Source organism: Mesoplodon mirus (assembly GCF_964341445.2).
Source record: "Mesoplodon mirus genome assembly, chromosome: 3".
NCBI lineage: Eukaryota > Metazoa > Chordata > Mammalia > Artiodactyla > Ziphiidae > Mesoplodon > Mesoplodon mirus.
This window is the reverse complement of record NC_138978.1, coordinates 148,071,227-148,084,347: the sequence shown is the minus strand read 5'-3', so window position 1 is coordinate 148,084,347 and position 13,121 is coordinate 148,071,227. Positions and strand designations below refer to the sequence as shown.

At 49.5% G+C, this 13,121-nt stretch overlaps 1 protein-coding gene across 1 annotated transcript in view; it reads right to left on the bottom strand.

Annotated features, from left to right (window-relative positions):
- The window catches only part of PLXNA2 (plexin A2), a 219,296-nt gene that overhangs the window by 122,289 nt on the left and 83,886 nt on the right, over nucleotides 1–13,121 (bottom strand). The window lies entirely within an intron of this gene.

The following is a 13,121-nucleotide window of genomic DNA, read 5'->3' as shown; positions in this document are numbered from 1 at the left end:
ATCAAGAGATTCAAGATTTTAGGATCTCAAAAAGGTCTTTCGGACCCCAAACATATCCCCTGAATGTGTGCAAATCCACCAGGAGATTTTGGTGAGCTGGGAATCCCTGAGAACAAAAATCTGAGAATCAGTCTCGGAGCCCGTCCCAGGATAAGAAGTCAGAAAGGACTTGGAGGTCATTTAGTCTGGTGCTTCTCAGCCCTGGATATACATTAGAGTGATCTGGGGAGTTTTAAAAAAAATATGGCTGGGGCTTCCCTGGTGGTGCAGTGGTTGAGAGTCCGCCTGCTGATGCAGGGGACATGGGTTCGTGCCCCGGTCCGGGAGGATCCCACATGCCGCGGAGCGGCTGGACCCGTGAGCCATGGCCGCTGAGCCTGCGCGTCCAGAGCCTGTGCTCTGCAACGGGAGAGGCCACAGCAGTGAGAGGCCCGTGTACCGCAAAAAAAGAAAAAAAAAAATATGGCTGGATCCATTCATCAGAACCTCTGTGCTTGGGGCCCTGGCATCTTCATTGGGTTTCAAAGCTTCCCAGGTGAATCTAGTGAGTGGCCAGGGTCTAAAAGCACCGACTGTAGCCCAGTGGTTTTCAAACCAGCATGCCCTGAGAACCACCTGGAGGGATTGGGAAAATGCACCCCTGGGCCCACCCCAGGGTTTCTGACTCAGTGGGAATGAGGCCTGAGAATTTTCATTTCTAACAAATTCCCAGCTGATGTGGATGCTGCTAGTCTGGGGGTTTGAGAAGGGTTCCTCTAGTCTAAGCTCTACACAGAATTTGGAAATTCGGCGGAGAGGGGTCCCTAAGGACCAGCACCTCATACAAAAAGGTGATGGCAGAGAGTCCATAGTTCGAATGTGCTCTCACCACTAGGTCTCCTGTTCCCAACACAGCAGCTGACTCTTGACCAATATTGCCAACCCCGGCTTGTTTCTTTGTCCTCCGTCCAACTAAACCCCTGCTAGCTCAAGCTCACTTTCCCCATGAAGACTTCCTCAATCTCTCCACCACACTAATTGCTCCTCACCCTGATGGCTTTTTATCCACCAGACATTTTGTCCTGGGATTATAATCAATTGACTTGTTCATTGTATACGTACTAGCTAACGTGTATTGACTACCTACTTAAATTGTTCTCTAATTGCCTCGCATGTGCGTACGTCTGCCAACATTTTGAAGGCAGGAAGGCTTTCTGTTTCTCTGAGGACTAGCCTCTGAGGACTAGAATGGAGCTGGGAACACAGCTGGTGATGGATAAAAGGGAATGCTTGGAAATGCTTGTTGAAAAGACATGAACTATGAACCAACTGATAAAGTATCGTGGGCTCTTTAGTGCTAAATCAAAGTGAGGTCAAAAGACAATTTTCTGTGGACAATTTTAAGCTGAAGTCTTTCCCTCCTATTCCCTTTGATTTCTCTCTTGGACTTCTAACCATCTTCTTCCCTCTGCCCATTTCTCCCACCCCACCGAGAGCTCCTGAGAGCAAGGACCATGACTTATTCATTGCAAGGGCTAAGCTTGGTGCCTGACGCCACAATAAACACACGAGGATGGATGAATGGATACATGTTCAGTTTTTATTGGCTGAGTAGAGAGGGTCAAGAGCATTATTTCTTGCAGAGTTGGGAGGGTAGGACCAGTGCTTCTATTCAAATTTTTCTACCCTCCTGAGAATCTGTATACTTGAGGGGCCTGAGCCAGGGTGTGGTCTGTGCCTGCAGAGTTGAGCTGGATTGGAGTGAGTGAGAAGCAGACCACGAGCCCATTGTGGGATGGGCCACAGTGGTTCTGGAGTTCTTAGTGGCAGAAACAGCACTTTCCTGCCTGAGGCCCTGGGCCTAGACCCCAGGGGTGGGAACACTGGAGCAGGGCCAAGAGTCAGAGGTACCAGGTTCTCCTTGTCTGCTTTGATGGGTGACTTGGGGAGCTCTGGGCTTAAAGATGAGAAGGTGACCTCAGTGGAACCGAAGAAACTCTGCTCTCAGCCATTCCTACCCCAGTAACTCCCCACTGTGGGTTGGACTCTCCTTCTCCCCTAAGCTCTTCTTTCGACCTTTTTTCTGCCTTGTTAGTGGCTTCCTGCTGTGCCAAGCTGTTGCCTTGGCAACTGTCACTAAAGCCCCTCCTTCCAGGGGAGGGGTCAGGGGGTCATTTAATTCATTCTCATAGGGCAGAGGAAGACACTGGGGTCAGGAATGATGGTGTGGGGCTGAGGCTACTGCCTTCCACCCTGGAGCAAATCTCATGATGGATTCAAGCAGAGGGAAGAAACAAGGGTCTCAGTCTGGGAAAATGCCCCACAATTAAAATAGTTCCCCTTAACCTTCAGAGCAGCATTCTCTCTCAGATGGACAAATCCAAAATTTCCATGAGATCCTTCTAGAAATATAGTAGCTTTTAATCACAAAAGTTCTCGGGCTATTGCAGGAGGGAGGGGGAGATGTGATAGTCATGACTTCTTGTTGGTTTAACCTCAATATTCCGTCTCCATAAAACTGGAGAGTTCAAGCTCTGCTTCCTCCTCCAAATGGAAAATGTCCCGGTGCTTCTCACCACCCTCCTTGTGACAGCTGCTCCTCTCCAGGGATGTTTCAGTCTCCTCCAGGCACTGGCTCAGCCCCAGGAACTGAGGAACCATCCTCCCACGCCAGGGCCAGCCCAGGATCTCCCCGCCTGGGGAGGCCGGTTAACCCTCTGTCAGGTGAAGCAGCCTCGTCCCCAAGAGCCTGGGCACACAAAGTCAGAAGGAGGAAAGCCATGTCTGGCCCTTTGTGGTCCCCAGGACTAGATGGTACCCATGGCCAGGTTGGAGCTGAATTGAACCAAAGCCGATTTATCATCACATACTCTGCTGCATCACAGTTAGGACTAATCCCAGCCATTCACTTTTTTCTGAGTAAGAGACCTAAACAGTTTTTTTTTTTTTTTCTGTCTACAGTCCCAATCTTTCAATAAAGCAGTTGAAGCCAGAATCAAACCTACATAACTCTCAGACATCAGAGCTGAAAGTAAACCAGAACAGAAAATGTTCTTGGTACTGAACCTGAACTAAGCTATCCTATTTCATTCAGTCTATATACACTACCAAACGTAAAATAGATAGCTAGTGGGAAGCAGCCACACAGCACAGGGAGATCAGTGCTTTGTGACCACCTAGAGGGGTGGGATAGGGAGGGTGGGAGGGAGGGAGACTCAAGAGGGAAGAGATATGGCAACATATGTATATGTATAACTGATTCACTTTGTTATAAAGCAGAAACTAACACACCATTGTAAAGCAATTATACTCCAATAAGATGTAAAAAAAAAAAAAAAAAAAAAAGTCTAAATCCCTGGAATGAAGAGAGGTACTGCCTAAGAAGTCTGTGCACCCCTACTTACTCCCTCATCCCACGCTATCTGCCTTGAGCTGGTGCAGCTCTCCAAGATACCAACAGGAAGACAGAGAAGACGGAGAAGGGGGCCAGGAGGCTGGGGGTCAAAGGGATGAGGTGGGGGCAGGGCTGGCAGGCAGAAGCCAGGGGAGGCCAACTGGGCGGCAGAGGTCTTTCCCTTCCTTAATTCCCTTTGCTCCCTCCGGGCAACACACCGAAGTGGGACTCAGGGTTCCTGGGTTTCTGCTCTGACTGTGTTCTTGTCTGGGCTTGATTTCTGCCTAATGGTACACTTTTAGGTCAGTCACCTCGTCTCCCCAAGGCTCAGTTTTCCTCTCTGAATAACACGAAGGAGCAATCTTCTCAGGGTCTATCACAGGAGAATCACAGACTTATGAAAACTGCCGGAGCTGTAGGGCTTTGGAGCCCATCTCATCCAAGCGCTTCCATTCATGGACATAGCTAGTCAGGGGTGGACCTGGGGCTCCCTCCAGCTCCAGCCGGCGTGGTCCAGAGGAAAGCACATGGCTGATGAAGAGAACACCCTGTGACTGAGGAGGGACAAAGGTGGGCCCTACTGTAATTCAAGCACACGTGTCCCCATCTTTCTCTGTCTTGGATGGGAAGTTTTGAGGTTCAGTGTTGTCCTCCATCCTTGCCAGACACAGGGTGGTGGTGGCGACTGTGACAGAGTCCTAAACAAAATTGGGATTTTAAAATGCAACAGATTGAGTCTATTGTGTGGTGTCCCACAAAGTGGGTTCTCTTCAGCTTCTGAGCTTGTGTCTCCAGGGCCAGGTTTCAATGACCACAAGGACAACAATACACTGAAATAGGCCACGAATCCAATCCAAGAGAAGGGCACTATCAGACCGAGTTGCACAGGCCCCAGCCAGGCATCCAACCAGGCAGAGGAGGAGCATGGAGAAGGGTCAGAGGAGGGAGGTGATACAGACAGGGGAAAGCCAGTCATTTCAACCCGTCTTTCTGCTTGGGCTCCTCCTCTCCTGGGAGGGCTTGACCTCAGCGGACAGGCAGAGCCAGTGGTGTCAATTTGCTTGGACAAAGCTCAGAAGGTGGGATAAGAAGGGCAGTGTGCTACAATGGAGGGTGACAGTCTCTACAAAGATGAGCAAAAGACAAAATGTGCCTAAACCACTGTACAAGGAGATTTAGGCTAGCTCTAGTGAGAATTCCTGTCATGAGGAGCCCTGACTACAGAGTGGGGAACCACAGAAGACTGTATCTTCTTTCTCAGGAGAGTTCTGAACACGGGATGACTTCTTTTGCTTCATGGTTAAATGTGGCCCTGCCTGAAGATAGTGAGGATGATCTTGGTGGATCTTCAAAGGGCCGTGTTGGCCTAAAGAATTTAATAGCTACCACTTCTACTGCTTTTACAATGTGCTGGGTGCTGTTGAAAGTACTTAACAAAAATGGACTCATTTAACCTGTACAAGAACCCATGAGGTAAACATTATTATTATTCCCATTGTACAGATGGGAAATTGGAGGCATGGAGAGTTATGTGCCTTTCCCAAGATCACACAGCTAAAGGGTGGCAGTACTGGGTTTCCCACATAAAGCCTGAGTCTCAGCCACTCTGTGACTCTCCTAAGAGATAATAATGTGCGAACACAGCCATTCACTGCAGCCGAGAACAGAGTAGATGGGCAGATGAGAGTCCAGATCCTCTCTTTAGCTGCTCTTCCTCTTTCAGACCCAAAGAAAGAGGAAGTGGCCAAAGTAGGACAAACACTTACTTCCTAGAGGCAACAATAAACTCAGAGCCTAATTTGGGGAGACCTGCTGGGAGGCTAAAAGGCAGTTTATCAGGGCTGGCTCTGGGGCAGGAGGATGTGAGGTGAAAACCAGGGGAGATTTACTGTCTGGTCCTCCTGGTGGGAGGGGCCTCTTTGAAATGAGAATGAAATAGTAATCCTATTAGTAGTGGCTTTCCTTTAAATCACAGCTAGGTCTGTACAGAAATTAATGACAGCCTCTTTATTTGACTATCCAATTTAAATCAGCATATCCAATTAACTAGCTTATGTGCAGGCCCCTCCAAACTCTTTTTCTTATGCATCCACTTCTTCCCTAGTTAGTCCTAAATTATGGAGCTTTCACTTGGGATCTGACACTCTAACATCACTTTATTATTATTAGTAGTAGTATCTTTTTTTGGCAAGAGCTGCTGAGGAGCAATAGAATTGGGAATCTTCTTGGGCCTCTCAGTAGGAAATAGATTGGTTTGAGAGACATCACCACACAGAGGGAGGCACTGGTTTGCGTCTGCAGGGCTGGGATCTAATCCCAGCTTTCTCATTAATTGGCTATGTGACTTCAGGCAAGTCACTTCACTTGTTTGTGTGATAGTTTCCATAGCTGCAAATTTCGGTACTGTCCAATATTCATTGAATTTCGGTACTATCCAATATTCATTCAGGACATGCCTCCCGTTAGCCAGACCTGTGCTAAGAGCCAGGGACACTTCGAGAAAGGATCCCCTTAGGAAGCCCCAGGAATGGGGAAACAGACAATCCAATCAGTCCTCACACACACCTGGGCCACCCCGTGTGAGAGGAGGTTTGCATGGGGATCCCAGGGAGGCCGGCATGGAGGGCAGGGCAGCACCTCACCTGGACTGAGGGGAGGGCTTCCTGGAGGAGGTGACACCTAAACTGAAAAGCAGGAGGGAAGGAAATGTGAGTTCTTTGGAAACTTTATAGAGAGTGTGACATAAATATAAAAGTGTTATTGTTATGTCCAAGCCCAGATTTCTTGGAAACTTGGTTTGTCAGACCTGAGTATTTGGAGAGGATGACGTTTTTGACATGTAGTCATTGAGGGCTCAGCAACAATTTCAGCAGGTCTCGTCACCATGTGTCCCCAAATTCCCTTTGGAGGAGGCCTTTATTATTTGATTTTATCTCTGGCTTCAGGATTCTGGGCTTATGAGTGTTTGTGTGTGCGTGCGTGTGTATGTGTATATGTATGTGTGTGTGTGTATACTTTGAGACCTTTAAAGAGGGGAAAGGTGAGGAAGGCCTGGCGCTGCTCAGACTGAACTTGGCAATGAGCTAATGAGCAAGTATATCTGCAGCTGTGCATTGAGTGCTGCGAGGGCGAGGATTCATGCTGAAGTTTATTTTTGTAGAGTTTCATGACCCGAATTATTTATAGATTGAAGTCTTTGGTAAAGTCTGTCTCTGAGATTCTTCCTCCCTCTATCCTGCACGCACTACACGTGCATGCATACATAGACACACACACACACACACACACAGAAGCAGCAGCAGTGACCTCCAGGGTGCCTCTGGCTCATGTCTCCTCTCTACCCCCGAGGTGTGCAAACATTAACTATCCATGCAGAGTCACAGTCCAGTGGGCTGAAGCTCCCTGGAGGACAGCTGGGAGCCTGCCCCTAAATGCTTGGATGATTGGAGAGGAACACAGGAGCCTGGAAAACTTGGCCTGTGGGTTGTACGGATCCAGGAGAGATGAGGAAGAGGGGGGAAGCCAAGGGCCCCTCCTATCCACGAGAAAGAAGGAGGTCACCAAGGTGTGCTAAACTTTGAGAATTCTGGCTGCCCTCACCTTTGTGTGCATGGGCACACACATCCTCCCACACACATGCAGATGCTTCCAGCACTGGTCCCCAGTGAGCTGTCGGCCAGTCACAGGGGCTTTGACACTGGAGATTGACATTTCCATGTACAATTATTACTATTTCTGTGCATGTCAGGAATCTGCCCTAGATATTAAGCTGGGGGTGGGTGAGATAGCAGAGGGGGGCACGGGGCTAGAGGCTCCTGGATTTCAGAAGGCCAGCCCATGGTGGGCTTTCTCCTGGAAGGGAAGGAGGGGGTCCCTAGAGGAACCACCTGTCTCTGGACTTCTGCATCTTGGCAGTGTCTGAGAATTCTGGCTTATGAGGACCGGGGATGTGGTGAATATTTATTGAGCATGTACTCTGAGCAAGGTAAGTGTTTGGGGGTTAGGTTGGGGAGGCTGGCTGGAGTGGGATTCCCTTCTAAATCATGGCGTCTTTGCTTCTCATCAGCCAGGGGTAGATGACCAAGCAATCACCATCCAGCGGCCCACAGAACCACGAGGAACAGCCTCTCTTCACACCTTCCTGGGGTGAAGGACAAACTGCACTTTACAAGGGCACCAGCTGCTGTCCCAGGGGCCTCTCCCTTTACGACTCAGGGGACAGTGACATCAAGTCCCAGAAGCACCAGAATCAATCTCTTGGTTCTCGCTCTGTCAGGCAGGGCTTGGAGCTCCAAGGCCCAGGACAAGGGACTAGAGCTTATAGAGCTGAGTGACATGGGGCAGCTCTGGAGCACAGGGCTCTGACCCTAGATCAGTCCCACCTTTCAAGGCTGCTCCCAGTCAAGACTTGGGCAGGTCAGGAGGCTCCGGGAACAAGATGAAGCTGCCAGGGGCAGAGGAAACACTTGATTGTTCTGGGAAACAATAAGATAAACACAGCGAGGGATGGAAGAAGCATTAAGCAGCCTCAGATGAAATCAAATCACGCAGCGGCAAAGCAATAATTCACCAGGAGTGCACAGAGTTGGGGGGAGCACAGAGGGGTAGCAGGAGGAATTCATAAAGAATAATGAGGGTCTCCTGCTAAATCGGAATCTCCGTTTATCCAAAACTCTAGCAATGTTGGACTCTCGGGATCTCCATTCAAGGCATCACACCCAGGTTACCGGCCAGGGGATGCCCTGGCTGTATCGGGATAGAATCTAACCTCTTAGGCTTTTTGAACTGGGAATGATTTAGAAGCAACCTTTAGGGTCCATGTGGAGGCAATGCAGCCTTCACCAAGCTCTGGAATAGGATGCAGTGAAGATGAGGCATATTGACATAAGATCAAGGTTAACTACCACCTTGGAAAGTTTCCAGGGGGAGCTGGGGGGGGGGGCAAAGGAACCTAGCACTTCCTAGAACTGGACATAGAGGGCTTTGAATCGCTTATCTCCCTTTATCAATTAGTTCAACATATTTATGGAAAATCTATTGAGCATGACAACCAGTGTGCAAAAAGTTGGAGACATAAACATGGCTAATCTTGAAAACTCTGTGCAGTAGGCCTTCCCATCTCACAGAATAAGAAACGTAAACTATCTAGAGCAGGATCACACAGGAAGGAGCCGAGCACAGCTCCAGGCTGCAGCTGCCTGACTGCAAAGCCTGTACTCGTCTCTTTCACTCTGCCTCCCTCCGGGGCCTCGGTTTTCCCTAAGTCAAACAAGAGGACAATGCCTGCACTGGGACTAAAAATTACATCTAAAAAGTGCTGGGTGTCCCTGGAGATAACTCCTAGGGAACAAAATAGATCATATAGCTGTCTCCTCCAGTGTGACAAAGAAGGCCACCTGCAGCTGGAAAAGGAGCAAAGGGCGGGGCTCCGGAGAGGGTTATTATTACCCTCTTTAATTAACTCATTCTTTTCAATGGTCTAAAATTGTGCCGCACTTTATAATCTGGAACAGTAATCACTTGCTTTCATTAACGCTGAGGATGGCATTTCGGGCTGGAAGGATGGGAAGGGAGGTCTAGGTTTGTGAGCACAGCTATCTGACACTGGGCTTGTACCTGAATGCAGGAGACTCCCTGAGATTTTAAAAGGAAAAGTCATTTTAAAAAAACGCATGTGGCATGTGTCTACCATGGTGCAGAAAATGCGTGGTAACTGAGAGAAGCACATCCATGTCACTGTATTTCTCTTCCCATTGCTAACGGGCTAGGTCTGAGTCTTTATTGCCTCTTATCTGTGTTACTGTGATAACCTGAGAAATTTCCTTGCTTCCAGCACATTCCTGCTCTAATCTCTTCTACCAAACGCTGCCAGATTAATCTTCTTAAAACACTTATTTGATCCTGCCTTTTCTGTATGCAAAATCCTTAAATTTCAGGTGTTTGTAATTTTCTCTCTCGCTTATCTCGGTCTCCTATTTTTTTCTATGATGAACATACACTACTTTTGGAAGATGAACAAAAAAGGAAATCATTGCATGAATCCATGCACGCACACAAAATACCTTTAATTGTCCCTATTGATAATTTAGAAAAGTTCACATGCCTCAGTTTGTCACTCAGGGGTCTAGCTAACACGGCCTTCTCACCATTTTCCAATTATGTCCCCAGGTTCTTGGTCTTTACGCCTTTGCTTAAGAATTTATTTTACTTCCTAGATCCTAATCATCCTTCAAGACCCAACCCAAATGCCACCTCCTCCATGAAGCCTGTATTGATCCCTCCTTTGAACTCCGACAGCATCTAGTGTGACTCTTGGCACAGTTACTTGGGAACACGTGCAGTTATCTTTCCTAAGATTGTAAGTCCCTAGAAAACAGACACAATGTTTTGTGCAGCTCCATATGCCTCACTGTACTGGGTACTACTGTGTACAGAGCAGGACCTCAATAACACAGGCTGATGGAATGGATGGATTCTTGCTGCTGAAACCAGGCAGGAGTGGAACAGAAGTCACAGCCCACATTTATTTAACCCCTATTATTGTTAGATACCATGCCAAGGGCTTTATACACTTCTTCTCATTTAATCCTCACAAGAACCCTATTATCCCATGTTATAGATGAGAAACTGAGGCACATAGGGGTGAGGAAACTTCCTCAAGGTCACAGAGCTGGTAGGCAGAGAGTCAGAACTCAACTCTCTTGGGCCTCTGTTTTCCCATCTCTAGAAAAGAATGGGGAGAGGAGGGAATCTTGTTCCATGCATCCCCCTGCCCCCTGCAACCAAATCTTCTGGAACCTGGAGCACAAACCCACTATATGCATTAGTGTCTGTTGAAATGATCTTTTTGGCTCTCGTTGGACCGGTAAGAGCTCTTAGGAGGAAAGTACTATAAACACTCAAGGTGCTACTCTGAAAAGAACTCCAGGGCCACTAAGCTGGAGCTCTGCTGGCTCAAAGGCAGATGGAGAGCAAGAGTTAAGATCATGAAGATGGGGTCAGAGTTGGGGTCTGAGAAACAGGGTCAGAGAAGGGAAGGGAAGTGAGGCCAGAAAGCCTCCACCGCCTGAAATCTGGGGCGGCCAGTGCAGTGCAGGGCAGCCCTGTAGGCTTTGGTGTGTCTGACTTCCTGGCAGAGCCCAAGGGCAGAACAGACAGCTGAGGGAGGGTCTAGCTCTTTAAAAGACTCTGTTTGAATAGCTGTCATCTTCACACCTTTCCCCATCTCCCCTCCCAGGAGAGGGACTCTAATAATGAGCTGCTTCATGACAACAGACCCCTAATTAATTCAGTGCTATTCTTCTGGGGCCAGATCATTCTAATCAAGGTGGGATGGGGTGGGGCTGGTGAGCAAGGATTGTCTCAACTGCTCCATCTGCCATGGACTCTAGCTGCACGCCCTGACATTGCTGCTCAGAGACCCTTCCCGGTCACCAACTTCTCTTTGGCCGGGCCCCTGTTTCTCCTCGATGCCCGCCCCCTCCTGTGCTGACGCCCCACAGCTGCTGGGCACAGTGCCAGCACGGAGCCCCTGCTGGTGCCTGGGTACAACAGTGAAGCAGGTGCCAGGAGCTCACTGGGGGCGGGTAGTGAAGGAGGGAAGCCTTGTACGGAGCAAACCTTGTACCGTCTTTTCTGTGAGCATTAGCAGAACATCCAGTGGGCTCAAGGGTCAGCAAAGTGCAGCCCCTGCTCTTCTTTTCCGGTCCCTGCCCATCCTCCCGACCCCTGAGAGGATCCCACGACCAGGGTGCTATGAACTCTTGGGCTCTGGGCAGCCACACACCATGGCACCGAAGGTGCGGCTGCATTTTCGCAGCTGATAGAATTTTTGTATGAGGATGTGAACAGATGAGAGGTATCAAGATGGCAGGGAACTGTTCTAGGGACAATATGAATCAAAATAACTTAAAAAATACCCCCTGCCCCACCCAAAGGCAGATCACACTTGCAGATGACGGAAATTAAAGGGCACGCAGGTCTCGTCTCTATGAAGAGGGCAGCCTCTACAGAGGTTTTTCGGTTTCCTTTCTAGATCTTTCAAGCCCCACACTTCAATCTTCCCTTCTGAGAGGTGTTGACTGTCCAGTCAGGGCTGATGTCTTAACTCGCTGGGGGCGGAGGCCACACAGGGGCATTCAGCCAAGGGAGTTAATTCTCACTTTTTTCATCTGCAAAACTGGTAAAAAAAACAGTACAGCCTACATGACAAGGCTGTGGTGAGAACAGATTAGATAAGGAATGTGAAAGCACTTGGAATGCTGGAAAGGGCTGCACGGAGATGAAGAAATTTTGGCTGGTTTGCTCTTGATCCATAGACTTGGGTGGGACCAGACTGAGGAGGAAAACCGGGCAGGGAGGGAATTCTTCAGGGGTCCACTGGGGCCATCGGTCACACCCTACTCTCAGTCCTTTCCAAGGGAGCAGCTGGGGAAGGAGGAGGGGTTGTGGAGGGAGCGGAGGAACGCAGGAACCTTTGCACTGTGGGAGCTTGCAGGTTGCTTTTGCAGGCAGCCCCCCTGAGTGCGAAGGGATGGTTTTGCTGGGGTGTCCTACGCTGGGGACACAGAGGGTGGAGGCCCCTGGGCCCGAAAGGATGGCAGCGTTCTGATTCAGACCCTTTCTACTCTGTGAAAAAAGAGAAAAGTGAGGGGGAGGCTCCAGGCCTTTCCCCACAGAGAGAAGGCCGCTCAGGGCAAACCTCCCCACTTCTAATCTGTTCCTGAAAAAGAGCTAGAAGGAGCTGCAGCTTAGCTTTTGTTTAAAGTACTGAAGCATCCCCCTCTCTGCCCCTCGCACACCCCCAACTCCTCTCTATTTTTTTTCTCTTAAAAGAGCGTTCCACCTCTCCAGGGACTGGAATCATTAACTGAACAGCACTTTGCCTCTCATAGCTTTTGACAATTTGGCAGTGAGCTGGAAAGTACCAGAGAAACTGCAAAAAAAAAAAAAAAAAAAAAAGCAGAGGGAGAGAGGCTGGGCAAAAGGGATGTGTCCGAAGGAGCAGCCCGGTGTGTGCCTGTCCCCTGGCTCAACACCGCGATGCTCTGGATCTGCCTCTCTCTTCCTGCCCAGCTCTGTGGCTCAGGGGAGCTCTGGGTGCCCGGCTGTCAGGGAGGTGTGGTCAGGGTGGGCAGGGGAACATCATGTGGCTTCCCATTCCACCCCCCCTCCCTTTGCTGTCACTTAGAGGCTGCCTGGGACTGGTTGGCATCCAATCTAGACAAGGATGCCTCAAGGAGAAGCAGGAGGTGGCGCCCCTCACCCTACCTGACACCTGAACCTCGCCGTGATGAGCAGAGGAGGGGCCCCTGAGGGCTGAGGTACAGGGAGACCACGGGGCTGGACGGGGAAGGATGGGCCTTCCTTACGAGGAGAGATGGGCCTTCCTTTGCTGAAAGGCTAAGTCCTGGGCATTTCTTTTTTTTTTTTTTTTTTTTTTTTTTGTGGTACGCTGGCCTTTCACTGTTGTGGCCTCTCCTGTTGCGGAGCACAGGCTTCGGATGCGCAGGCTCAGCAGCCACGGCTCACGGGCCCAGCCGCTCTGCGGCATGTGGGATCTTTCCGGACTGGGGCACGAACCCGTGTCCCCTGCATTGGCAGGCGGACTCTCAACCACTGCGCCACCAGGGAAGCCCCTGGGCATTTCTGAAGAGGAACGAAAACAGGCAAGGGAAAGGAGGGTCATGGGTTTCCCAGTCAAGTTGTGACAGAAACAGAGCAGAGAGGGAGAGAATTCTGGGGCTTC